The sequence below is a fragment of the Cajanus cajan genome, chromosome 2 (genome assembly GCF_000230855.2).
Source record: "Cajanus cajan strain Asha chromosome 2, NIPB_CcT2T_4, whole genome shotgun sequence".
NCBI classification, from domain to species: Eukaryota; Viridiplantae; Streptophyta; class Magnoliopsida; order Fabales; family Fabaceae; genus Cajanus; species Cajanus cajan.
In genome coordinates this window covers 48621603-48648574 of record NC_138518.1, presented here as the reverse complement: position 1 = coordinate 48648574, position 26972 = coordinate 48621603, and the positions used below count along the sequence as shown (strand labels likewise).

General features: G+C 33.7%; 3 long non-coding RNA genes across 3 annotated transcripts; 1 reads left to right on the top strand and 2 right to left on the bottom strand.

Annotated features, from left to right (window-relative positions):
- Positions 1-2370: 2370 nt before the first annotated feature.
- Positions 2371-6663, bottom strand: LOC114914952 (uncharacterized). The gene is made up of 3 exons (XR_014431522.1): positions 4848-6663; positions 3970-4723; positions 2371-3458 (listed from the first exon to the last, which is right to left on the bottom strand). It is a non-coding gene; the product is annotated as an uncharacterized LOC114914952 (long non-coding RNA).
- A 7971-nt stretch (positions 6664-14634) lies between these two features.
- Positions 14635-15464, bottom strand: LOC109794044 (uncharacterized). Its single transcript, XR_014431921.1, has 2 exons — positions 15266-15464; positions 14635-14981 (listed from the first exon to the last, which is right to left on the bottom strand). It is a non-coding gene; the product is annotated as an uncharacterized LOC109794044 (long non-coding RNA).
- A 4650-nt stretch (positions 15465-20114) lies between these two features.
- LOC145955292 (uncharacterized) lies at positions 20115-23178 on the top strand. Its single transcript, XR_014431920.1, has 3 exons — positions 20115-21726; positions 21810-21885; positions 22372-23178. It is a non-coding gene; the product is annotated as an uncharacterized LOC145955292 (long non-coding RNA).
- Positions 23179-26972: the final 3794 nt, after the last annotated feature.

The following is a 26972-nucleotide window of genomic DNA, read 5'->3' as shown; positions in this document are numbered from 1 at the left end:
CTCACAGCTTCCGGCTAGGGCGTCTAGTGAAGCTACCCTGGAGAGGGCAAACTCAGTACCGAAGTGTTCAGAAAGCACGGAGGTATGCAACTTTCGGCTCGGGCGGCGAGTAAAGTTGTATCTGGAGAGACAGTACTCACAGCTTCCGGCTAGGGCGTCTAGTGAAGCTACCCTGGAGAGGGCAAACTCAGTACCGAAGTGTTCAGAAAGCACGGAGGTATGCAACTTTCGGCTCGGGCGGCGAGTAAAGTTGTATCTGGAGAGACGGTACTCACCCTGGAGAGGGCAAACTCAGTACCAAAGTGTTCAGAAAGCACGGAGGTATGCAACTTTCGGCTCGGGCGGCGAGTAAAGTTGTATCTGGAGAGACAGTACTCACAGCTTCCGGCTAGGGCGTCTAGTGAAGCTACCCTGGAGAGGGCAAACTCAGTACCGAAGTGTTCAGAAAGCACGGAGGTATGCAACTTTCGGCTCGGGCGGCGAGTAAAGTTGTATCTGGAGAGACAGTACTCACAGCTTCCGGCTAGGGCGTCTAGTGAAGCTACCCTGGAGAGGGCAAACTCAGTACCGAAGTGTTCAGAAAGCACGGAGGTATGCAACTTTCGGCTCGGGCGGCGAGTAAAGTTGTATCTGGAGAGACGGTACTCACCCTGGAGAGGGCAAACTCAGTACCAAAGTGTTCAGAAAGCACGGAGGTATGCAACTTTCGGCTCGGGCGGCGAGTAAAGTTGTATCTGGAGAGACGGTACTCACCCTGGAGAGGGCAAACTCAGTACCAAAGTGTTCAGAAAGCACGGAGGTACGCAACTTCCGACTCGGGCAGCAAGTGAAGTTGTACTCACAGCTTCCAGCTAGGGCGTCTAGCGAGGCTAACCTGGAGAGGCTACTCAACCAATTTTCCACCGGAAGACGCTACAAGTCAGAAGGTTGGCACATCACCCGGACAATTGGGTCAACTCCTTTACTTGTCAACCGGTAAACTAAAAGGCCGTTTGACCAAGTAAAGGAGGGGGCAGCTGTAGACCCCTAAAATTGTCCGGGTCGGAAATAAAGCTTGAAGACTCTCGAAGACTGAAGAAGGATCAGCCAGAAGGACTTCCAGAAGGCCCAAGGAGGGTTCTCTATAGGTCTAAGAGGTCTTAGGATAGCTAAAAATAGAAAATAGGAGGAATTGGGACCAATACGGGCTGCTTGGGGACCAGTACGGCCTGTATTGAAGTTTTGAACTTCAATACGGCCGTACTGGACTCAATACGGCCGTATTGAAGATTTGTGAATTTCAATACGGCCGTATTGAGTTCAATACGGCCGTATTGAAGAACAAATTCTCAATACGGGCCGTATTGACCCCAGCGCCCGTATTGCTCCTATTTCCTATAAATATGGCGTCATTTGACGTCAATACACACTTTTCAACCATTTCTTGACTCTCTTATTGAGTGTTCTGGGGTTTTTGAGCAGTGCTCTGCCTTAGGAACCTCTCTGGGAGTCAGGACCGGTTAAATCCTCGAGTTCTGAGCGCTTTGCTTGAGTCTCGGATTTAACCGAAGGGGAAATCTTTTTGATTCCCTTAGTCAAAAATTTTCTTCGAGGAGAGTGTCGAGCGAGCTTGTAGAGGGAAGGAGCGCCGCAAAGCCTCCTAGCATTTATTGAGATTTATAAAAGCACGCCCCAAGAGGTTTTCTTTAATTCCCTCCTTTTACTGCTTTCTGTGTGTTTAATTTAAGCATCATGTAGATATTTAAAATAATAATCGTTCATAAATAAAAGGGGTAATTTAGTAATTTTGTGCTATTATTTGTAAAATAATCCGTCATAGGGAACCCGTTAGGGGCGCTGTGGGGTGCTAACACCTTCCTCACGCGTAACCGACTCCCTTACCCGACTCTGGTTATAATGGCCGAAGTCGATTTTTGAAATCGATTGCCTTAACTTCTTTTTCCAATGTTTTGAGTAAAACATTGGTGGCGACTCCACGAACCCTCCCTTTTTACAAAAACCACTAATCCATGGAGGGTCCCGCTTGGGATTAAATGGGATTGGTGAGACTCTTTCAATAATAAATTGGATAAGATCGACGAGGTCTCAGTTTGAGAACAAGTCGTTCTAACAATCCAATACATTTTCAAACAAAAAATAAAAAGAGAGCTCGACCGTCTTCGCGACCGCCGAGGCCCGTTTGGGCCGGTGGCGACAGTAATATGTTTGTTGTGTGTGTGTGCTATCTAACCTTTGTTTCTGCACCTGAACCTGAGTGAGATGTTTCTCACTCCCTTGTTGTTATTTGTCTGTGTTTAAATTGTGTTACAGTTGATCATCAGCATAAGGATGTTGGTGATGAGGTTTAGGCTTCAGTTGGGATGCTCTGATAGGATATGTGACATCGGGGCATAGCTAGGCTTAGTTTAGGATGCTATTTCTATTAAACTATTTGAAAACTCAATTTTATTTCTTTGTAATTTCTATGTTGAAGATATTCTTTATGAGTTTATGAATGTGAATCCTCTACGTAAGATATTTGAGAATTTGGTTTTATTTATGAAAGATTTTAATTAAAACATTTTTTTAAAATGATTGTATATGTATGTTGGGGTAGAGGGTGTCACATATTGTTCCACCAATTTGAGCAACTCCTATTACTACTCACCCATCCTTCTATTCCATTAGCATATTTTCCTCTAAGCACCCTATACCACAACTCTTTTCTCTCAATTTTCATCCTTCAATGCCATTTTCCTAACAATGACAAATTAAAAGCTTTAAGATTTATTATTCCCAAACCTTTTTCATCCTTCGCTATACACATGCACCTTTTCCCACGCTACCCAATGAACTTTATATTTTTCTGCATTCCCACCTCACAAAAAAAATTTAAACAGAGATTCAAGTTTAGAAATAATATCTTTCAAAGCTTGGAAAAAAGAAAGGAAGTAGATCAGAAGAGATGAAAAGACTAATTTGATTAAAAACACCCTTCCACATGTTGAAATGTGTTTTCCTTCCCAAAACATTAATCTATTTCCCACCAATTCCACTATTGATTTCCACTTCTTTCTTTCTTAGATTAGCCCCAATCGGTAACCCCAATTATTCGAAAGGTAGGAATCCAACCTTACAATTCAAAATAACCGTCGCATCCATTAACCATTCATTAACAACATTCACCCCTACCAATTGAATTTTATGACCATTCACCTTTAAACCAAAAATCAATTATGTATGTTTCTAAACATGTAAAAGCTTATTTTATCCTAAAAATATTTATGTATGTATGAATTACATTGCTTTTAAAGACAAGTATGAATTATAATTTTTTATACACAAAGTACAAATAGTATTACATCTAAAAGGCTAATGCAATGTATATATTTATACTTGATTAATGTGACTTTGAAGCCTTTCCTCGGATCTCTTCTATTTAATATGTAATCTTCATATTCTTCCTTGTAATGTCATTCCTGATATTGAAAAAAATTAAAAGATAAACCAAATTTATCAAGTTAATAAACCAATAATTTAACTCATAATTTTACTTGCTGAACTGAATGCCACTAAAGATCCACTAGAAAATTTTTGTCTTTCATGTCAATGGGTCTTCTTGAGTAGCAATACTCATCAAAATAAGATTTTAATGGTCACAGCATGAGGAACATAAACTTATATTGGATCCTGAACCATTTTTATCAAAATTAGTAGCTTTAAATCAAGGTTTGAAAGGACCTTGTAAAATAAAAAAGTACAAAATCCTAAAATATTATTAGCAGTTTTTTTTTTTAAATTTAAAATATTTTAATATAATCTAAAGGTAATTGTTGTCATCTAACAATTTAAATTAATAATATATCTTGTACAAGAGATATCTTTTAGGAAAAAAAATGATATGTATCATGTATATAAAACAAGTTGTAAAAGTAAAACTATATGTTACAAGTTTTTAATTTTTGGCATATAACATTAAAATTTACACACCTGGATTGTTGTGCATATATGATATGGTATTCTTCAAATTTCCAAGCCAAATTTTCTTAGAAAATGTTATATACACTGATTTCAACAATGGTGTATTAAGATCATCTCTCAAAAATGTTTTCATACTTGGAATATTGTTCACCCTCAGTGTTTGTAAGTTAGGCCAATTAAAACATCCTCCTTCCTGACAAAAGTTGACAAGCTTTGGAAGATCCTTGAGCACAAGACATTTCATTTTAGGGAAAATGGTAGCCACCTTTTCACCTTTATCACTAGATATTACCTCTTCTACTTTCTCACAATTACACAATCTGAGTATTTTGAGTTTTTTAAGATTTTGGGCCTGAGAAAGTGAGAATAAGCTTTTGAGGCAAAGGCAATGAATAATGAAAAGTGAAACCAAATTAAGGAAAAATGGAACTTGAGGTTCCTTGTTCCAGAAACATGTCAATTTACTTAGGTTACTCATTGCTAACACCTTTAGTTGAGGAAGCATTTCTTGGTTATCATGATTTGGTTTGTCACCTTCAAGGATAAATACCTCGGCCAATAATTCACATTTTTCCAAAGTCAATTTTTTTAGCTTGTTGAATCTTACTATCATGGCGGGGGAGAAGACACTCAATAACTTTTTGTTGTTTCTCAAAGTAAGATTTTCCAACTCACAAAATGATTCAGAAGGACAATTGTAGTGCCAAAGCTCCTCAACCGGTTGATTCATTACATAAAGTACCTTCAATTTGTCCAATGACAACTACAAAGAATAAAAAATAATTTTCAATGATTTGGAACAAAGATGAATAAAAAAAAAACTATGTATACATACATGCTCCCGATAATGAATATTATTTCTAAAATGTTAAAGTGAAGAAACTTACTGAATTTGGAAAGAAATAGTTTGAATTATCTAATTTTGGATGATCTTTCTCCTCATTAGAATCTTCAACAAAAGTCTTCAGACTAGGTCAATTTTTTATTTTCAGTGTTTCTAAGGATGAAAGTTTAGCTGCAATAGGAAAGGCAATAGAGAGATTTAATAGATTTACAAGGGAAACATCCTTCAATCGAGTAAAGGTGGTTTTACGTCTCTTTCTTTCTTCTTCATGGATGATCATAATTTTATGCAAGGCTGTGCAATCGATAATTTCCATATTTTTTAACACTTGAGATATGGGCAACCATTCAAGAGGCTCACAATTCTTAACTTGTAGGATTTTCAAGTTTCGATAGAGCTCGACAATTTCTTCGTTGATGATTTGAGTTAAATTAGGTAGATCATTCAAGATCAATTCAACTAACTGTTGTAGGAGCTCAGTTGAATGAGATATTGTTCCATCAATGTTGAATAACATTTTCAATTCCATACAATCACTCACAATGAGTTTCTTCAATTTTCCTAACTCTTTTAAAGTCTTAGATGACACAACAACACCAACTTGTCAGAACTACGTAATGTGAGTTCATTTAGCTCAAGGAAAGACTTCCCATCAATAATTGTGGATGATGCATTTGCGGTTGCAAACCCATTTGTGAATGATGTCAACTGAGGACATTTTTCTATTGTCAAGGACTTTAGACTTGGCAATTCTACTCCATAACTATAGAAACATTCCAATCTTGAGAGAGACTTCAACTCTACCTTGGCTAGTGATGGGAACTTTGCTGGTAGTGTCTGATTTTCATTAAAAGAATAAACTAAATGTGCTATCCGCTTACATGCCTCTAACTTTAATTCATTTAGTTGGTGGAGCTTCCATGTTGCACCATAATAGAATAGACTTATTAGAGAGGGGCAACTTTTGATGTGTATCAATTGGAGATTTTCGAGGCCATAATATCTTACTGGATTCCCATACCATACAGTTTTTAGATTATATAGTTCTATTAATTTTAATTCCCTCATATGTGTGGAATATATACCGTGTCCATCTATGTAACAGCCCATTTTTCGTGGGCCAAAGGCCCAATTCGTGGCCCAGAACGGGCCGTTTCAATTTTGAAACGGGCCGTTCTGGAATAGTGAGTATGGCCAAAATTGTAGAAGCAGAACGGGCCGTTTTGGTTTGGATAACGGGCCGTTCTGGTTTGGAGAACGGGCCGTTCTGGTTTGGAGAACGGGCCGTTCTGGAATTAGAACGGGCCATTCTGCTGGGTTTGAGAATGGGCCGTTCTGGTTTGGGAACGAGCCGTTCCAGTTGAAAATTTTACGTAGGTTTGAAGGGCCCAGAACGGGCCGTTCCGATTTTGGAACGGGCCGTAGTGGTAGGTGGGCGAAAAATCCTATAAATAGGCCTCAAATCCTCTCATTTCTACACACCTCTCATTCTCACTCTCTCTTCTCTTCTGTTCTCTCTTTCGTTCCTCTTCTTCTCTCTGAAGACCAAGGGGAACTCAGAGGATGAGGTTTTGCTCCAGTTTTAGTTCCGATCCTTATTTCAGGAAAAAGAGGAGGAGGTTCTGCCCGAGTTCCTATTTATCCAGGTACGGGAGAAAAGGAGATTATTTATATGTAGAGTTACATGAAAGAATTGGGCAGAGGAAGAGTCCTTAGGGTTATGAATAATTTTATAATTATTTATGTTTGGAGAATTAATTATCTTATGTGATTCTATATATATTTAGGATTACGAATATATGTTTAACTTGTAAAAATGATGCTCTGGGAGAGAGAACGAAATTATAGAAAAGTGCTTGTAAGTTAGGTTGTGAAAAATTGGATGATTTCTGTTTGAGAAATTGAGGATCCCATTAGATTCTGTATGTGTTGAGGATTATAGATATGCTAATAATTTGTAAGAATGATGATCTGAGAGGGAGAACGAAATTGTAGAAAAGTGCCTGTGAGTTAGGTTTTGGAACAATTGGGGATTTTACTATTTACGTTAAAATTATATTAAATTGATAATTCTGTTGTTTGTTATATTAGTTTATGAATGTTATTGTTATATTATTTGATGATCTAGATGATGAATTACTTGAGGGGTATGTGAATCACCATTTTGTGTGGATTGTGTATGTATTGTGGAATTGAGATGTGGATGTGGATGTGGATGTGGATGTGGATGTGAATGTGAATGTGGATGTGAATGAGATGTGATTGTGGTTCTTCACACCTATGACCAGGGGTGAGCACGGCCCGAGACTGTTACATGAGTATCGTGACCTTGGTTAACATGTCAGGGGTGAGCACGGCCCTAGGTTAGGGATAACGTGACCTTGGCACAGTGTTATATCAGGGGTGAGCATGGCTCTGGATTGTTACATGAGTATCGTGACCTTGGTTAACATGTCAGGGGTGAGCACGGCCCTGGAATAGGGATAACGTGACCTTGGCACAGTGTTATATCAGGGGTGAGCACGACTCTGGATTGTTACGTGGGTATCGTGACCTTGGTTAACATGTCAAGGGTGAGCACGGCCCTGGGATAGGGATAACGTGACCTTGGCACAATGTCATATCAGGGGTGAGCACGGCCTGAGATTGTTAAATGGGTAGCGTGACCTTGGCATAGTGTGAAGTGCAAGATTTGTGATGATTGGTGTGATTGAGAATTATGACGTGATGACGATGTATGATTGATTGAAATACGATATGTTGAAATATTTATGAATATTAAGTTATAATGAGATAATATGTTGTGTTTTCTTATGTGCTATATATATAGATATTTTCTTTTCTCACCGTGCGATTTGTGGATATTTTAGGTGAGGAAGATCCGACTACGAGTGACATCTAGAATGCTAACGGTTGAGTTGTGGTTATGCTCTGATATTGTGACATCGGGGCAGAGGATTTTCTTTAGGACATAGATTTTTATATGGAATTAGAATTGTAAATATTATTTTTGAAAATCATTTGTAAACTCTCACGTTTCATTTTTATCGTTGTGGTTATTGAAGAATAATTTTGAAGATTCTCATGTGAACCCTTTTACCGAAATAGAGAAATTGTTTTTGTTAAGTTTTCATTATTACAATATATGTGTTGGGGTAGTAAGGGTGTCACATTTAGTGGTATCAAAGCAGGTCGATCCAATCGGCCGTGAGTTATGAGTCTACTATGCTTGTTTGGTAGATGAGTAATGTGATGATTTGATTGTAACTTATTGATGTGCTATTGTGATGATTGATTTTGTTTGTTTATTTGTGTGCATTGTGTTCTTAGGATTTATTTGGAAGACATGATATAGCTTAGTTGATGATTACTCATTGGTTTTGATACTTCTTACTTATGTAAGAAGTAGTGGTTAAATAGTATCGCTCGTGTTGCGAACACATGTGCCATTAATAGTGAACGAAGCCTTGTGCTAGCCAACTAGAACTTTAGATGTAAGTGATACATTGATTTGTCGAGTGTACTAAGAATTTGCGATTGGTGGAGTTTCTGACATCTATAGTTGTAGCGGTTGAATCTAAGGTGATTGTCTCCTTGGTGAGAGATTGAAATGACCGTAATTCCCTTGAGTGTTAGTACTGGCATGTTAACTATTTATGGTTTAGGTAGCATGTGAGTTGTTTTCATTGAGGATAGTAGTGAGAGACTTGAATGAGAAATTGAGGTGTGAGTTTGGAAAGAGTCGAGGTAGTTTGTGGCATACACTATTGTTGTTTGGTGTAGAAGATATTTTCACTACAGTTTTGTTGTGCCAGTATGAGTATCGTATTGACAGAATTAGATGTTGTGGTCTTCATGAAAGTTGTGGCTTTGGATATTATCTTTCCAATGAAACTGGAATAACATAAAACAGAGGTCTAGAACTTTAGTTATAATTGCTTTGGTGATCAGAAGTTTAGTTGTAAGAGCGGAATACATTTGTGGTGATTTTTTTTGAACTTTTAGCTAAGAAAATGATCCTTTGGGAATCTTATGTTTTCATAAAAGTTGTAGCTTATTTTTTTTAGCTTTCTTTTGAGATAGGTTTGAAATCATTTGGATGAATATTATGTGTCAGGTAGATATATGCTGTTATGAATGTTTTTGAGATTTTAGGCATAACAAGGTTAAAAATGGATTTGGTGATGTTTTGAGGTTTGGTCATTGAAAGGTTGATTAAAATGATATGATTGGTTCATGGTGTAAAAGATGATCAATTCATACATGCTTAGGGAGGTATATGTTATCATGATGTTTTTGAGTTACTAGGCAATGCAAGGATAAAAATGATTTTGTTATGATGTTCTTAGGTGTTGTCATGTGGATTGTAAGGTTGTTAAAGGTTGTATGATGCTATGTGGTAAAGTTAAGTTCATGCACATGTTATATGGTGTAAAATAGTGATAGATTCATATATATGATTGGGAATGATATATATAAAGGTTTAAATAGGTATTCTAATATGATTTGATATGCATGTATGTTGATATGAGGATAAATGACCTTATGGATCAATTAGTGGGTGTTCAGTAAGGTTGACCTTAAGGTGTGCTATCATCAAATTGGAATTAAGAGTGAGGATTTATCCAAGATAGCTTTAGGCTAAGTTATCTAAGTATGAATTTTGGTTGTATAAGAAGAGTTTTCTAAGCCATGTAATTTCTTGTGGAGGTAAACCGTAGATCTATCTAAGATAGAAGTTGTGCTTAAGTGAGAGATACTTGAGTCTATTAGCGAGGTTATGAGTGTCTTGGATTAGCTCATTGTTGTTGGATATTGATTGAGTAACTTTCTAAGATAGCACTACCTTTGAGCAGATTGAGTAAGAAGAGTGTTATTTTTGTGTGAGATAGTAAGTGTGAGAGTAGTTTCCAAATTCTTAAGGAAAGATTGACTAGTGCACTAGTGTGAGCATTGGCCAATCTTAGTAAGCCTTTTGTGGTATGGGTTGATGTTTCTAAGATAGGTTTGGGTGGAGTGTTGATGCAAGAAGGAAAGGTAGTAGCTTGTGATTCTAGGCAATTGAAAACTCATTAGAGGAATTACCTTACCTATGATTTTTTTAAGTTAGCAGTTGTAATATTTAGAGATACTGCCTATATGAATCTAAGCTTGAGGTATTTATTGATAATTAGAGCCTTAATTATTGGTTGACTGAAGGAGTTAATTATTAGACAAAAGAGATAGTTTAACTTTCTAGAGGACTAATATTTCAAACTTAGTTGTTATTTGAGTAAAGTCATTGTGGTGACCGATGTTTTGTGTAGGAAACCTTTATATTTATCTTTCCTTATGATTAGAGAGATGAATCCTTTTGGCTCAAATTAGAGATTTAAGTTTGGCTTATAAGGTTACCCTTAGTAGTGTGAGACTAAGTATGACTTGAGTAATGAATGGATTGTTGAAGGAAATTGGAGAGGCATAACTTTGTGGACAAGATATGACGCTATAAGATAAGGTGATGGATAAGAATTTGACTTGGGTGTAGATGGAGTGGTGAAATTAGAGATCTGATATGTATACCTAGTGAACTTACGCTTAGGTGCTTGATCTTTAGAAATGATCATAGAAGTAAAACTAATATTGTGGCAGATGCCTTGATTATGATAACCTCTGATATGTCATTCTTGATGATTTAAGAATTAGATTTGATTGAAGAATTTAAAGACTTATGCTTGGTGTGTGAGATTATCCTTAGGAGCATTGAATTGATTATGTTGAAAGTGACTAGTGAATTAATGGATGATCTTAGAAAAAGAACGTAAGAGTACTCTTAGCATTCATTTAAGAGCTACTACGATGTATCAGAGTAGCGCAGCGGAAGTGTAGTGACCTAAGATGAAGAGAGGAGTAAAGCAATTGTATACTTGTGGTTAGCATACTAGAAATCTTTAAGAATTTTGTAGCACTTAGACGCTCCATTTTGGAAGTGAGATGGTGAGTGGATAGACCTTAGTGGTAGGTTTGTCTAAGACGCTTAAGAGATTAATTTTATTTGTGTTTCAGTGGATAGACTCGCCAAGTTTATATGTCTTAGCCTTAGAAATCCTTTGATAAAATTGATAGAGTTGTATATCAGTAACGTAGTGAGGTTGCATAAGGAATAGAAAGTAAGAAGAGAGAAGTCTACCATTACAAAAATTTCGGGGACGAAATTTCTTAAAGGAGGGGAGTATTGTAACAGCCCATTTTTCGTGGGCCAAAGGCCCAATTCGTGGCCCAGAACGGGCCGTTTCAATTTTGAAACGGGCCGTTCTGGAATAGTGAGTATGGCCAAAATTGTAGAAGTAGAACGGGCCGTTTTGGTTTGGAGAACGGGCCGTTCTAGAATTAGAACGGGCCGTTCTGCCGGGTTTGAGAATGGGCCGTTCTGGTTTGGGAACGGGTCGTTCCAGTTGAAAATTTTACGTAGGTTTGAAGGGCCCAGAACGGGCCGTTCCGATTTTGGAACGGGCCATAGTGGTAGGTGGGCGAAAAATCCTATAAATAGGCCTCAAATCCTCTCATTTCTACACACCTCTCATTCTCACTCTCTCTTCTCTTCTGTTCTCTCTTTCGTTCCTCTTCTTCTCTCTGAAGACCAAGGGGAACTCAGAGGATGAGGTTCTGCTCCAGTTTTAGTTCCGATCCTTATTTCAGGAAAAAGAGGAGGAGGTTCTGCCCGAGTTCCTATTTATCCAGGTACGGGAGAAAATGAGATTATTTATATGTAGAGTTACATGAGAGAATTGGGCAGAGGAAGAGTCCTTAGGGTTATGAATAATTTTATAATTATTTATGTTTGGAGAATTAATTATCTTATGTGATTCTATATATATTTAGGATTACGAATATATGTTTAACTTGTAAAAATAATGCTCTGGGAGAGAGAACGAAATTATAGAAAAGTGCCTGTAAGTTAGGTTGTGAAAAATTGGATGATTTCTGTTTGAGAAATTGAGGATCCCATTAGATTCTGTATGTGTTGAGGATTATAGATATGCTAATAATTTGTAAGAATGATGATCTGAGAGGGAGAACGAAATTGTAGAAAAGTGCCTGTGAGTTAGGTTTTGGAACAATTGGGGATTTTACTATTTACGTTAAAATTATATTAAATTGATAATTCTGTTGTTTGTTATATTAGTTTATGAATGTTATTGTTATATTATTTGATGATCTAGATGATGAATTACTTGAGGGGTATGTGAATCACCATTTTGTGTGGATTGTGTATGTATTGTGGAATTGAGATGTGGATGTGGATGTGGATGTGGATGTGGATGTGAATGTGAATGTGGATGTGAATGAGATGTGATTGTGGTTCTTCACACCTATGACCAGGGGTGAGCACGGCCCGATACTGTTACATGAGTATCGTAACCTTGGTTAACATGTCAGGGGTGAGCACGGCCCTAGGTTAGGGATAACGTGACCTTGGCATAGTGTTATATCAGGGGTGAGCACGGCTCTGGATTGTTACATGAGTATCGTGACCTTGGTTAACATGTCAGGGGTGAGCACGGCCCTGGAATAGGGATAATGTGACCTTGGCACAGTGTTATATCAGGGGTGAGCACGGCTCTGGATTGTTACATGGGTATCGTGACCTTGGTTAACATGTCAAGGGTGAGCACGGCCCTGGGATAGGGATAACGTGACCTTGGCACAGTGTCATATCAGGGGTGAGCACGGCCTGAGATTGTTAAATGGGTAGTGTGACCTTGGCATAGTGTGAAGTGCAAGATTTGTGATGATTGGTGTGATTGAGAATTATGACGTGATGACGATGTATGATTGATTGAAATACAATATGTTGAAATATTTATGAATATTAAGTTATAATGAGATAATATGTTGTGTTTTCTTATGTGCTATATATATAGATATTTTCTTTTCTCACCGTGCGATTTGTGGATATTTTAGGTGAGGAAGATCCGACTACGAGTGACATCTAGAATGCTAACGGTTGAGTTGTGGTTATGCTCTGATATTGTGACATCGGGGCAGAGGATTTTCTTTAGGACATAGATTTTTATATGGAATTAGAATTGTAAATATTATTTTTGAAAATCATTTGTAAACTCTCACGTTTCATTTTTATCGTTGTGGTATTGAAGAATAATTTTGAAGATTCTCATGTGAACCCTTTTACCGAAATAGAGAAATTGTTTTTGTTAAGTTTTCATTATTACAATATATGTGTTGGGGTAGTAAGGGTGTCACAATCTACATCAAGGATAAGATCACGAGTAAAGTAAAATAAATATTGCATTTTGCATTGTTGAATGTTGACAACTTCAAGTTTATTTGACCTCTTCTTCAAAATAAGAAGAAAATCAACCAACATGTCATCGCAATTTTTTGCCCGGAATAGTAACAAGTTGGTGAAATGTAATGGTCGAAGATTATCCAATATCTTGCATAATTCCTCATTGTCACCAATTTCATACTTAGTAATTGTTGATAATTCATCAACCTCTAAATTTTTCTACACTTGTTACCATTTTGTGCAACTGGAGTACGTGGCAATTGTTCAAACAGAGTAAAAGACTCGCTAAATATATATCCAATACCTTGAAAGATGTAAGGTAATCTATTTTTTTTAATTAAGTCTCCCAAATTTTAAATTTTATATACTACTATATGTTTATTTATTTATTTTATTTTATATGTATATTTATTTAGTGAGGTGTCCCTAACTTCAACTCTACCTTGGTTAGTGATGGGAACTTTGCTGGTGGTATCTCAATACTATAAGAATAAACTAAATTTCTTAACGACTCACATGCCTCTAACTTTAATTCATTAAGTTGGTGGAGCTTCTTTGTTGCATCATAATAGAATAGAAGGTTTAGAGAGGGGCAACTTTTGATGTGTATCAATTGGAGATTACCGAGGCCCAAAATTCCTATTGGATTAAAATTCCATACGGTTTCTAGATTATATAGTTCTATTAATTTTAATTCCCTCATCTGTGTGAAATATATATCATGTCCATCTTCATTAGCTAAAGGATTATGAGGAATGTCAAACAAATATTTTATTGTTTTGCATTGTTGAATGTTGATAACTTCAAGTTTATTTTGCCTCTTGATCAAAATAAAGAGAAATCTAATCAGATTTTCATCGACATTTTTTGCTTGGAATTGTAACAAGTTGGTGAAATGCGATGGTCGAAGATTATCCAATATCTTTCCTAATTCCTCGTTGTCACCAATTTCATACTCAGTAATTGTTGATAATTCATCATCCTGTAAATTTTTCTACTCTTGTTACCATTTTGTGCAACTGGAGTGGCAATTTTTCAAACATAGAGTAAAAGACTCACTAAATATATATCCAATACCTTGAAAGAAGTAAGGTAACCTATTTTCATAATTAAGCCTCCCAAATTTTAAATTTAAATGCACATTTTTTTATCAAATATTCTTTATGTACATATTTGAAATTTATATTTAGTTTAAGATTAAAAAATTCAAGAATTAAATTTAGGAAAATTTGAAGAATTTTTTGAAAGTTGTAAAATTGGATTTAATTTGACAAATAAATTTTTTGATACTTTTCAATTTTTGGTTGAAATTTAATTTTTTGGTTAACGAGTTTTGAGCAGAGAAAGATTTAAAACAATTTAATAGTATTAAATTTTTATAACGTATTTAAGTAGGAAATGAGAATTTAAAGACTCATAATAGAACAATATTTATAAAAGAATCAAAAGTCACTCAATCTAACAAGTAGATGGACTTAATTAATTAAAAAAGTTTAGCTTTGAAAATCGTAGTTAATAACAATTAAAGAAGGCAAAAGCATAATCGTAAACAAGCTTAATGTTTTTAGTCTATTATGGCAAATAGTGTTTTGATAGAGAACTAACCCATGATTCAAAAAAATAGATAACTTCTGTATCAATGTTATGCTGTACTTGATTTTCCATGATGAATGATTTTAATCGTGACTCTTTTATCTTTCCCAATCCAAACTTCTTTAAGTTAGGGCAGTGGTTCAAAATAAGATTTTCCAAGTATGGCCATTCAACAATGTTTCCTGAGGAAAAACTCTTTAGATTGGGCAAGTCTTCACAATGCACTGTATTTGTTTCCGGAAATTCCATTCTTATTGTGGCATCTTTGACTTGTTGAAGATGATAGGATATTTCCTGTATAATCCAAGGAAATTCTTCATGATAAGCCAATTTTTCTTAAGGTTGTTAGGATGTAAACAAATAATAAGAATTAATTGAAGACATAATCTTTATACTGTCATATAAACTTAATGTTGTCAACTTACAATATAATAAATTTAAAAGAATACTAACACCGATGAAAAACATAAAAATTGGTGGGTCTTTCATTCTATATAATGACCCTCTTTCTTAAGTTTTTGGTTTTCAATAAAATATATTCAATGAGAAATGATATTAAGAAGAGGATGTATTGTCACCCATATGTAGTACGCCTCCCCCGCGTCGAAGCCAGTAGTCTCAATGAAATTCTCCCAATTGGTTCGGACTCCTAAAGGCATAGCCGCAAATATATATGAATGAATATAGTTTGTCGTTGGTATGTGGTTTTATGGAAGAAACTCCTCTTTATGTGCTTTTATATATCAAACCTCAACTCAACTCTTTTTATTACAAGGACTCAAAAACAATACATATAGTAGTCAAAAATAATATAAACTAATTCAAATATAATGCAACTGTGAATCTTATTCATAGATAACCAAGATTTTCTTTATTATTATAGTACTAATTAGAGACAGAAAATGGTATGTTTAATAGAAATTAAATAACTAACTATATATATGCTTTTATGATGTGTATGGATTTGAATAATTCAAAATGAAATGGATTATGGTAGTGTAGCTGCATGATGGCTGTCCATCAGTAATTTAGCTAAATTTAGCTGCTTGAGACACTCCAAGAAATATAATTTCATATCCGTGAAGTGGAAATATTTATAACTTTAGAATGAATGCTTCAATTTTTTATTCTATCAATACACATCAAGTTTAAGTAATTCCTTTCTTTGATTCTACCAATTTCCAAAAATAATTCCTTACTTAAAACTAATGTCAGGATCTAGAATAAGAATATCACAATTACTTTGTCACCACGAAATGCATGCTTTTTCATACTTTCTTTTTTTTATTAGAATAGTATTAACTAACGATAATAAAATATTTAAAACATTTTCATTTATGAATTCAAATAATGTATTTATTATAAAAAAATCATTTATAGCATTATGGTAATTAATGTTAATAAAAAAATTTAAACAATATTTTGTTAAAAAATGTACCTTGACTACTTATTTAAACAACGTGAGTCTCTCATGTCACTTGTACCAACCTAAATTAGCATGTTAGTGAAATATCAAAATAAAAAAAAAATTAGAAAAAATATTTTATTAATTTTTATACATTATAAAAAATGTTTTTGTAAATTAAATATTCTTTATGAAACTATCGTATTATACATGAAAAAAGATATAATAGAAAATTATTTATAAATCTATCTTACTATTTATAAATAAATAACATAAAGGGAACAACTTTTGTAACATATTTTTTCCTCCAAATTTTATATATATATAAATGTTGTTATAAAATAATCTAATATTAAAAATTATTAAAACCAAACAAATATATCAAAAATTAATTACTAATAACTGCTACATTTATGTTTGATTAATTAATAATTAATTATACTAATAATATTAATTTACAAATTATCAACACTACTAGGTCTAAAATTCAAATAAAAATATAAATTATAAAAATTATTCATAAAAGATGTATTAAGAACTTACATACAACGAAAGCAAATACAATATCTATATTATCAAATAAAAGCAAATAAAATATCCATATTATCAAATAAATATAAATATTATATGATCAATATTATATGTGTGTAATTATAGTAATATTTTTTTAATACTACTATCTAATATAATTGATATCTATATTATTATAACAATATAATTGATATCTACACATACACACACATAGATATATATGAATTTGCTAATTTACATCCACTTGTTTTTTCAAAAGAAGAAAATTAGCAAGTTATATTTAAGTGCATTTTAGCAAGTTGTATTTAGGTGCATTTTAAAAATTACTATAGTTATAACTTGCTAATATATTCCTTCTAAAAAATTTTAATTATTATAATATATATATATATATATATATATAATAGAGAATAAGTACAATATTTTATATAATTAGAATATATCAAATTTTTATTACAACATTTTTAGTAAAATAAAACATAATTATATAATATTTATTCCTAGTTTTATATTGATCTAATTAATAAAATAGAATCATCTAATATTTATTCATAATTTTATTATTTTATTTTTAATTAGACTCTTAAATTTTAGTTAATATATTTAAAATAAATAGATAAATACTAGTGTTTTATTTTTATAAAAATTTCATATATATTTATATAAATAAATATATATGATATTCAATTATATTATAAATATTTATAATATCTTACTATTAGATACAAAACAACTTATTATAATATAAGATGGAATGATTCAATGGTTTGTGTAGTTATGTATAAGAACTACAAGTTCCAAGTCATAGGTTCAAGTCATGTCAGAGTGATGCAAATGAAAGCCATATATATGTGTAAAGCAAGAGTGAAAACATAGCAATTTAATTTACTTATCTTAAGGTAAGGGGGAGGAGAACTTTATCTCTTTAAAATTTTATATACTACTATATGTTTATTTATTTATTTTATTTTATATGTATATTTATTTAGTGAGGTGTCCCTAACCTCATTTATTTAGGGTTGTTAGGATGTAAACAAATAATAAGAATTAATTGAAGACATAATCTTTATACTGTCATATAAACTTAATGTTGTCAACTTACAATATAATAAATTTAAAAGAATACTAACACCGATGAAAAACATAAAAATTGGTGGGTCTTTCATTCTATATAATGACCCTCTTTCTTAAGTTTTTGGTTTTCAATAAAATATATTCAATGAGAAATGATATTAAGAAGAGGATGTATTGTCACCCATATGTAGTACGCCTCCCCCGCGTCGAAGCCAGTAGTCTCAATGAAATTCTCCCAATTGGTTCGGACTCCTAAAGGCATAGCCGCAAATATATATGAATGAATATAGTTTGTCGTTGGTATGTGGTTTTATGGAAGAAACTCCTCTTTATGTGCTTTTATATATCAAACCTCAACTCAACTCTTTTTATTACAAGGACTCAAAAACAATATTTTTTGGCAACTGACACAAGGATGATACTTTCTCTTTTTTTTTTCTTCTTTTTTTTTTTTAACGATACTTGATTAATAAAATATATTAACGATACTTGATTTAAAATTCAAATAAAAATAAAAAATATTTAATGTTTTTTTAATGTCATTAATTATTAACAATGACTATACATTTATGTTTGATTAATTAGTAATTATGAATACTAATAATATTAACTTTAAAATTACAATATCTATATTATCAATATATAATCTATAATCTATAATATATATATATATGTGAGATTATAATAATTCTTATTTGTGATTTTTCCTCATTCTATGTTTTAATACTTTATATATTTACAATTATTATATGTTTAGTTTAATGATTTTTCTTATTACCGCTACCTAATAATCTATGATGATTTCAGTTTCTTTGAGTCTTCTCTATTTACTCAAGCTCAATTATAATATATACGTTTAAATATATTTTTAATTTTTTAAATTTAATGTAAATTTATTTTTATCTCTTAAATTTAAAATTATTTTTTTAATCATGAAATTTTTAAAAAACTTGTTTTAATCTCTAAGAGACCCAAGCAAGTAGCACAAGGGTTTTAGGCCTCCAATGTTTTTTTAACATTAATATACTACTATAAAATTAAAAATACTTAATTTTAAAATTACACCTAAAATAATTTTTAATTAAAATTTTAAAATATTCTAACTGACTATGAAGTTTATATTGGTACTATAAATACTATTTAATGAATAATAATTTTGAAATTTCTCCTAATCAATAATAATATTTTTTTAAAAAAAGATATTAAATAGTTATTTTAATAGGTAAAGAAACTCTAAAACCCTAAAACTGTTGAGACTGTCTATGAATGGTAGTATGAAATATTTATAACTTAGAATGAATGGTTCAATTTTTTATTCTGTCAATGCATATCAAGTTTAAGTAATTCCTTTCTTTGATTCTACCAATTTCAAAAAGTAATTCCTTACTTAAAACTAATGCCACGATCTACAATAAGAGTATCATAATTACTTTGTCACCACGGAATGCATGCTTTTTCATACTTTCTTTTTTTATTAGAATAGTATTAACTAACAATAATAAAAAATTTAAAACGTTTTCATTTATGAATTCAAATAATGTATTTATTATAAAAAAAATCATTTATAGCATTATGGTAATTAATGTTAATAAAAAATTTAAACAACATTTTGTTAAAAAATGTACCTTGACCACTTATTTAAACAACGTGAGTCTCTCAGGTCACTTGTACCAACCTAAATTAGCATGTTAGTGAAATATCAAAATAAAAAAAATTAGAAAAAATATTTTATTAATTTTTATACATTATAAAAAATGTTTTTGTAAATTAAATATTCTTTATGAAACTATCGTATTATACTTGAAAAAAGATATAATAGAAAATTATTTATAAATCTATCTTACTATTTATAAATAAATAACATAAAGGGAACAACTTTTGTAATATTTATTTTCCTGCAAAATTTTTTATATATAAATGTTGTTATAAAATAATCTAATATTGAAATTAAAACCAAACAAATATATCAAAAAATAATTACTAATAACTGCTATATTTATGTTTGATTAATTAATAATTAATTTACTAATAATATTAATTTACAAATTATCAACACTACTAGGTCTAAAATTCAAATAAAAATATAAGTTATAAAAATTATTAATAAAAGATGTATTAAGAACTTACATACAACGAAAACAAATACAATATCTATATTATCAAATAAAAGCAAATACAATATCTATATTATCAAATAAATATAAATATTATATAATCAATATTATATGTCTGTAATTATAGTAATATTTTTTAATACTACTATCTAATATAATTGATATCTATATTATTATAACAATATAATTGATATCTACACATACACATACTCAGAGATATATACGAATTTGCTAATTTACATCCACTTTTTTTTTCAGAAGAAGAAAATTAGCAAGTTATATTTAAGTGCATTTTAACAAGTTATATTTAAGTGCATTTTAAAAATTACTATAGTTATAACTTGCTAATATAGTCCTTCTAAAAATGTAATAAGTGTATCTTAGCAATTTCACAAATATTTGATAACTTATACACACTTATTTTTTAAGAAAATGTAAGTTAACGAGTTATATTCAAATGTCTTTTAAAAATAATATATTGATTTTGACTTTTTTTTTTAAACATAAAAACAAAAAAAAAACTTAATTAATTTTTAACATAACAAATGATATTTTATTATTATTATTATTATTATTATTATTATTATTATTATTATTATTATTATTATTATATATATATAACTAACATTAAAAAAAAAAAATATTTGTCCCACAACAACCATGATCTATCTATCCAGCATATAATCAATTATTTAAATAATTTAATTTTTACCACTTTCTCAAACACATTTCTAATTTCTTTTAATTACATAGATACTTATCTCCTCCCTTAATTTTGTTGCTTTTGTAATGACTATTTCTAATTTCTAATTTCTTTTTATAACCTCTTATTAATCATTTTACTTTCCTTGTATGATAAGTATTTACTGTGTTTTATATTTTCAATATATTAAAATATATTTATTTATTTTTATAAAATAGTAGGAAGATTTATAGAAAAAATCGTTAGAATATATAACATTATTGTTAAAATAAATATCAATATTATGTACAAATAAAAAATATCAATATTAAATTAACTTAATTCATTCTAAGTTGAGAAAACCAAATTGATATATTCTTGTAGGTTTTTTCTTACCATACTTTGACTAAACTCTATACAGTGTGCAAGTCTAATTAAAAATTTAAGAATTAAGATCCCGTTCATGTTTGATCTTCTTAGAGGATAAAAAAAAATGTTAATCGGGTCAAGGACTTAACAATTAAGACGGCTAAAGTATTTTAGTAGAAAACAATAATTTTAGAACTAGCTAGTGTTAATATATAACTCGTTCTCTAACATATTTGGTTAATATTTTTTTAATAATTAAATTTTATTAAAATTTATAAAATTATAGAAAATTCATTAGATTTATCAATTTTTTAATTTTAATAAATTTTAACTAATAATAAAGAATATATTGAGAAGAGTATATTTTTTTTAAGTTTCTCTTATAGGAAAATATGTTTCACGGTTATATGAAAGAAAGATGTTATAATTTAGGAAATAAATCTAAAATAAAAAATTGAATCTTACTTAAGGTTGAATTGAAAGTGGAGGTGCTAAAGGACTTGTAAACTAGCTTGCATTTGAGGGTCAGACAACACAACCTTCTTCTCCTTCTCCTTTTCCTCCTATCAGCTCTTAGAGAAGTTATGCTACCCCTAACACATCGAGGGAGGATGCAGTTGATGTAGCACAACCCCTTGTGCAATTATTCATTGATGGCTTGTCGGAGTAGTTCGTTACCAAAGGTAAGGTGCACATTTTGGGGTCAGCCATTCACCACCAGGAGATTACAATACTTGGAGGTTGTTGATATTAGAGAGCATGATGCTCAAGTCCATGTGCCCACTGCAAAGGTTCAAATAGTGGGGCAAGCCTAGGTACCTTTATCCTATGGCCATTTAGGCTAATAGGGCCAATGTGGCAAAGGTAATCAATGTTTCAATATATTACATTCTAATGATGTTCTTAATTAATTACATTTTACTAATTTAATGGTATATGGTGTTTAGGTACCTTTTAGAATTATTTGATAGACCGGTTCAAGGATGGAGGAAAAAAGATGTACTTAGAACCTTATTTGAAAAAGTAAGTATTTATGTTATGTTTAATTTTAAGTTTACAGAAACTTTAATGTTTCTAACAATATTAAAAAAAATGCAGTGCACATTGAGAGCTCCTCGTGATAATTTTGAGGTAGTTTCTTATAATTTTTGTAACATCCTAAATTTTAAATTAATTAAATTTTAATTAATTACTATTTTTATGAAAATAATTTATATCATTTTATTTAGTAATTTTATAAAATTGCAGTAGATTCTAAATAATAATAATTATATTTACGAGAGAAACTTGAGTCAAGTAGTCATTTATATTTATATTCTAGAGAGCAGAAAATAAATTAGTATTTTAAATAATTATAGAAGTTGAAACTGTTTTATTTTTTTTTAATTATTTAATTACCATTTTAATTAAATAGAGGGGGATGGGCGGGTGAGTATGGGCCTGGCCCAGTCGGAATTATTAGAGGGGTTTTGGGGGTAGTCAGTTACCTAATATTCATTTTAACGTCAGACGCTTGAAGGAAGAGGGGAGAGGAGAAAATTCTTGAAGGAAGGCGTAAAGTGTTCAGATTGCTCCGTCGTTCTTCTGTTGGCCTTCGTTCATCATCCATAAGGTACGGGGGAGATGGGTTTCTTCATATGTGAATATAGGGGCGTTCAGGTAGTGAGGGCAATCCCTAAGTCTCTCTAGGAACTCTATTTAAAATTCTGAACGATTATCTGTGCAATCGATGTTCTAAATTCTTAATTCATTTGGAAGAACTTATTTCTTGAATTGTCTTTGAATTCCATTGGGGCTTTCTTGTTAATTCTTTATCCTTAAATTTGATGACTTAAATTTTATGTGTTAAGAAGAGTTTAAATTTTTTTTTTTTTGTAAAACCAATGGAAACCAATTTTTGAGGCTTGAGATGTGTATGGATTGATTTGGAACGTATGAAGAATATAAATGGAGTTAAACTGAACCAACGGGGTGTAGAAGTAGTGAAAATTGGTAAAAACCTTGTTGGAACTCGTAAAACGCAGGTTTAATTTCACAGAGGGGAGTCTGGGCAGAGATTTGGGCGCTCAGCGCCAGTTTTGGGCGTCGGGCGTCGGGACCCCGACATACGTTTGTAATTTTGCGATATCTTTCTGTGTAGTTATCCAAATCGAGTGCCGTTTGTTTTTTTAGAAACTAGACATCTGGGGCTACCATTTAGACACAAGAATCGTGTAAAAATATTAATATTTGATCAAGTTATGTGAGTTGCAATTTGAGCCTTCCAATCTGTGTGCGAACCACAACATCAATTTTTGTGAGCCCTGAATGGTAACCTAAACGACTTTATTAGGATTTGTGTTATTCATGAAAGTTGTAGATATTGATGTTAGGATTCTAATGGAGTTGGGATCACTTAGAAAGGATATGTATATCTCGAGTTATGGTTAAATTATTAACTGAATGTCATAGATATTGTGATGTGTGTGAAGAATTATGTGAAATTTGTGATCTATGATGTTGATAACTTAATGATAGGTACCTAGCATGTGAGGATGATATTTCATGGATTGTTATTGACATGTGATGATGTTATATAATGGAGATGCATTAATTATGAGTTACGTGGGATGCATGAGTTGCATGAGACTTATGAGTTGCATGTGGTGCTTAAGAAGCCAGACGTGGCTATATTGCATTGGACCCTGGGCCCAGAGAGGGGTTGAGACAGGGGGGACCATGACGGGAGGCATTCCATGCGTGGGCCGTTGGGTGTTTAACTGCGCAGCTCACTGGCCACAGAGGGTTTAACGGTGGGTGGATTGCCTTTGCACGGGCCGCTGAGTGTTTAACCGTGCAACATACCGGCCCTGGGAGGGTGTGAGAACGGTATGCCCGCATTGGCAACAACTAAGGGAATTGACGAGGTACGCCCATTGTGCGTGTCGCCACCGGCCCGAAACGGGGCTTTCGGCATTCGCGAAGGATGGTTAGACTCGTTTATTTGTTTGAAAATATGGATTGCTAGAATGACTTATTCTCAAACTGAGACCTCGTCAAACGAGCAATTTTATTAAAATGATTCACCAATCCATATTAATCCCAAGCGGGACCCTCCATGGATTAGTGGTTTTAGCAAAAGGAGGGTTCTTTGGAGTCGCCACCAATGTTTTACTCAAAACATTGGAAAAAGGGATAAGGCAATTGATTTTATAAATCAACTTTGGCCATTACAACCAGAGTCGGGTAAGGGAGTCGGTTACGCGTGGGGAAGGTGTTAGCACCCCACAGCGCCCCTCTCGGGTTCCCTATGACAGATTATTTCTAAAATAACAGTATAAAATTACTAAATTACCCCTATTTATTCTAAGCAATTATAAATTAACTATCTACATGATGACAGTTAAATATGCACACAGAAAGCAGTAAAAGGAAGGATTTAAGAAGAAACCTTTGAAGCGTGCTTTTATATATTTCGTAAAACTGGGAAGCTTTTTGGCGTTCCCTCGCTCTACAAGCCCGCTCGCTCCCTCCTATAAAGTTTTGACTACGGAAATCCGGAGGATTTCCCTTCGACTAGGTTCGATCCTCAAGCAAAATGGCTTGGGGCTCAAGAACTTCGTCGGATCAACTCTCCAAGTGATTTCTAGGGCAGAACACTGCTCAAAAACCCCAGAATACTCAAGGAGAGGGTTGAAACTATGTTCCCAAGTGTGGAATGACGTCCAATTGACGTCATATTTATAGGGAATAGGCGCAATACGGGCTACAGAATCAATACGGCCGTATTGAAATTTTTGAACTTCAATACGGTCGTATTGAAGTTCAATACGGCCGTATTGAAATTCAGAAATTTCAATGCGCCCGTATTGAGTTCACTGCGGTTGTATTGAAGCTTCAATACGGCCGTATTGATTTCAGTACGGCCGTATTGAAGTTTCAGAAACTTCAATACACCGTATTGAGTTCACTGCGGCCATGTTGAAGCTTCAATACGGCCGTATTAAGTTTAGTACGGCCGTATTGGGCTTCATTCCCTCCACTTCCTTATTTTAAGCTACTCTAAGACCTCTAAATCTACAGATAGCCATCCTATGGTCTTCTAGGAGTCCTTCTGGCTGACTTTCCTTCGATCTTTGAGGGTCTTCGAGTTTTATTTCCGACCCGGACAATTTTAGGGGTCTACAGCTGCCCCCCCTTTACTTAGTCGGACGGCCTTTTGGTGTACCGGCTGACAAGTAAAGGAGTTGACTCAATTGTCCGGGTGATGCGCCGACCTTCTGACTTGTAGCGTCTTCCGGTGGAAAATTGTCGAGTAGCCTCTCCAGGTTTTGCTTTGCTTGCTGCCCAAGCTGGAAGCTGTGAGTACCCGCCTCTCCAGGCTTAGCTTCACTCTTTGTTCGAGCCGGAAGCTAAGTACCCTTGTGACAACGGTAGCAGTGTGAGTTTCGCCTCTCCAGGCTTAGTCTCGCTCTTTGTTTGAGCCGGAAACTAAGCACCTTTGTGACGACGGTGCGCAGTGTGAGTTTCGCCTCTCCAGGCTTTGCTTTGCTTGCTGCCCAAGCTGGAAGCTGTGAGTACCCGCCTCTCCAGGCTTAGCTTCACTCTTTGTTCGAGCCGGAAGCTAAGTACCTTTGTGACGACGGTGAGCAGTGAGTACCTCCTTTCCAGAGATAGCTTCGCTCATTGCTCGAGCCGGAAGCTGCATACCTCCGTGTTTGTGACGTCGGGGTAGCGTGAATATCTCCTTTCCAGGGATTTGTGATGATTTTGTCTCCACAGTCCACGATGCTGCTTCGACGGTTGTTTTTTTGATTTTTGTGCCACTGAGGGCTGGATAACGCAGGGATCCGTCTAGGGGATGTGCAGTTACTCATAGGTTCTTGTGTCCCAACTTTCCATTGCGTAGTTGGTGCCCACTGGGGAATTTCTGATTCCTTAGGGGTGTAGACACAAAGATGCTCTTTCTGATTTGAGCGATGCCTTATGTTTGGCTGACGTCCTTTTGACGTAAGTGGAGTATCCCGGTTATCCTTATTCGGGTGTCTCTCTTTGATTTTTCTGATTTTTGTAGCCTCTGTGTAGGCTATTATCCACTGAGGGTTCTGGATGTTGATTTTGATTTTGTCTCCACAGTCCACGATGCTGCTTTGACAATTGTTTTTGATTTTGATGCCACTGAGGGCTGGATAATGCAGGGATCCGTCTAGGGGATGTGCAGTCATTCATAGGTTTTTGTGCCCCAACTTGCATTGCTTAGTTGGTACCCATGGAGAATTTCTGACTCCTTGAGGTGTAGACACAGATGCTCTCTCTCTGAGTTGAGCGATGCCTTATGTTTGGCTGACGTCCTTTGACGTTGGTGGAGTATCCCGGTTTATCCTTATTCGGGTATCTCTTTTTGATTTTCTGATTTTTGCTGCCTCTGTGTAGGCTGTTATCCACTGGGGATTCTGGATGTTGATTTTGTCTCCACAGTCCACGATGCTGCTTCGACGATTGTTTTTGATTTTTGTGCCACTGAGGGCTGGATAACGCAGGGATCCGTCTAGGGGATGTGCAGTTACTCATAGGTTCTTGTGTCCCAACTTTCCATTGAGTAGTTGGCGCCCATTGAGGAATTTCTGTTTCCTTGGGGTGTAGACACGAAGATGCTCTTTCTGAGATGAGCAGTGCCTTATGATTGGCTGACGTCCTTTGGACGTTGGTGGAGTATCCCGGTTATCCTTATTCGGGTAACTCTTTTTAATTTTTGGATTTTGTTGCCTCTGTGTAGGCTGTTATCCGCCAGGGGATTTTGTCATTGGTTGTGATTGGCCTCTTCTGTTAGGCAGATCATCTTGATGTTCAATGATAGGCTGAGAGCCGGATTCCGCTTGAGGAATGATTATTGATCTTTTCGATTTTTTCTCTTTTTTGAAAGAGTGCCTCTGAATAGGCGAATTATCTTGATGTTTGATGATTGGCTGAATGCCGAATTCCTCTTGGGGAATGGTTATTGATCTTTTTGATTTTTTCTCTTTTTGAAGGGGTGCCTCTTGAGTAGGCGACTGGGGATTTGAAGTTCAGTGTTCGGCTGAGTGCCAAATTCCGCTTGGGGAATGGTTATTGATGTTTTTTTTTTTTTTTTT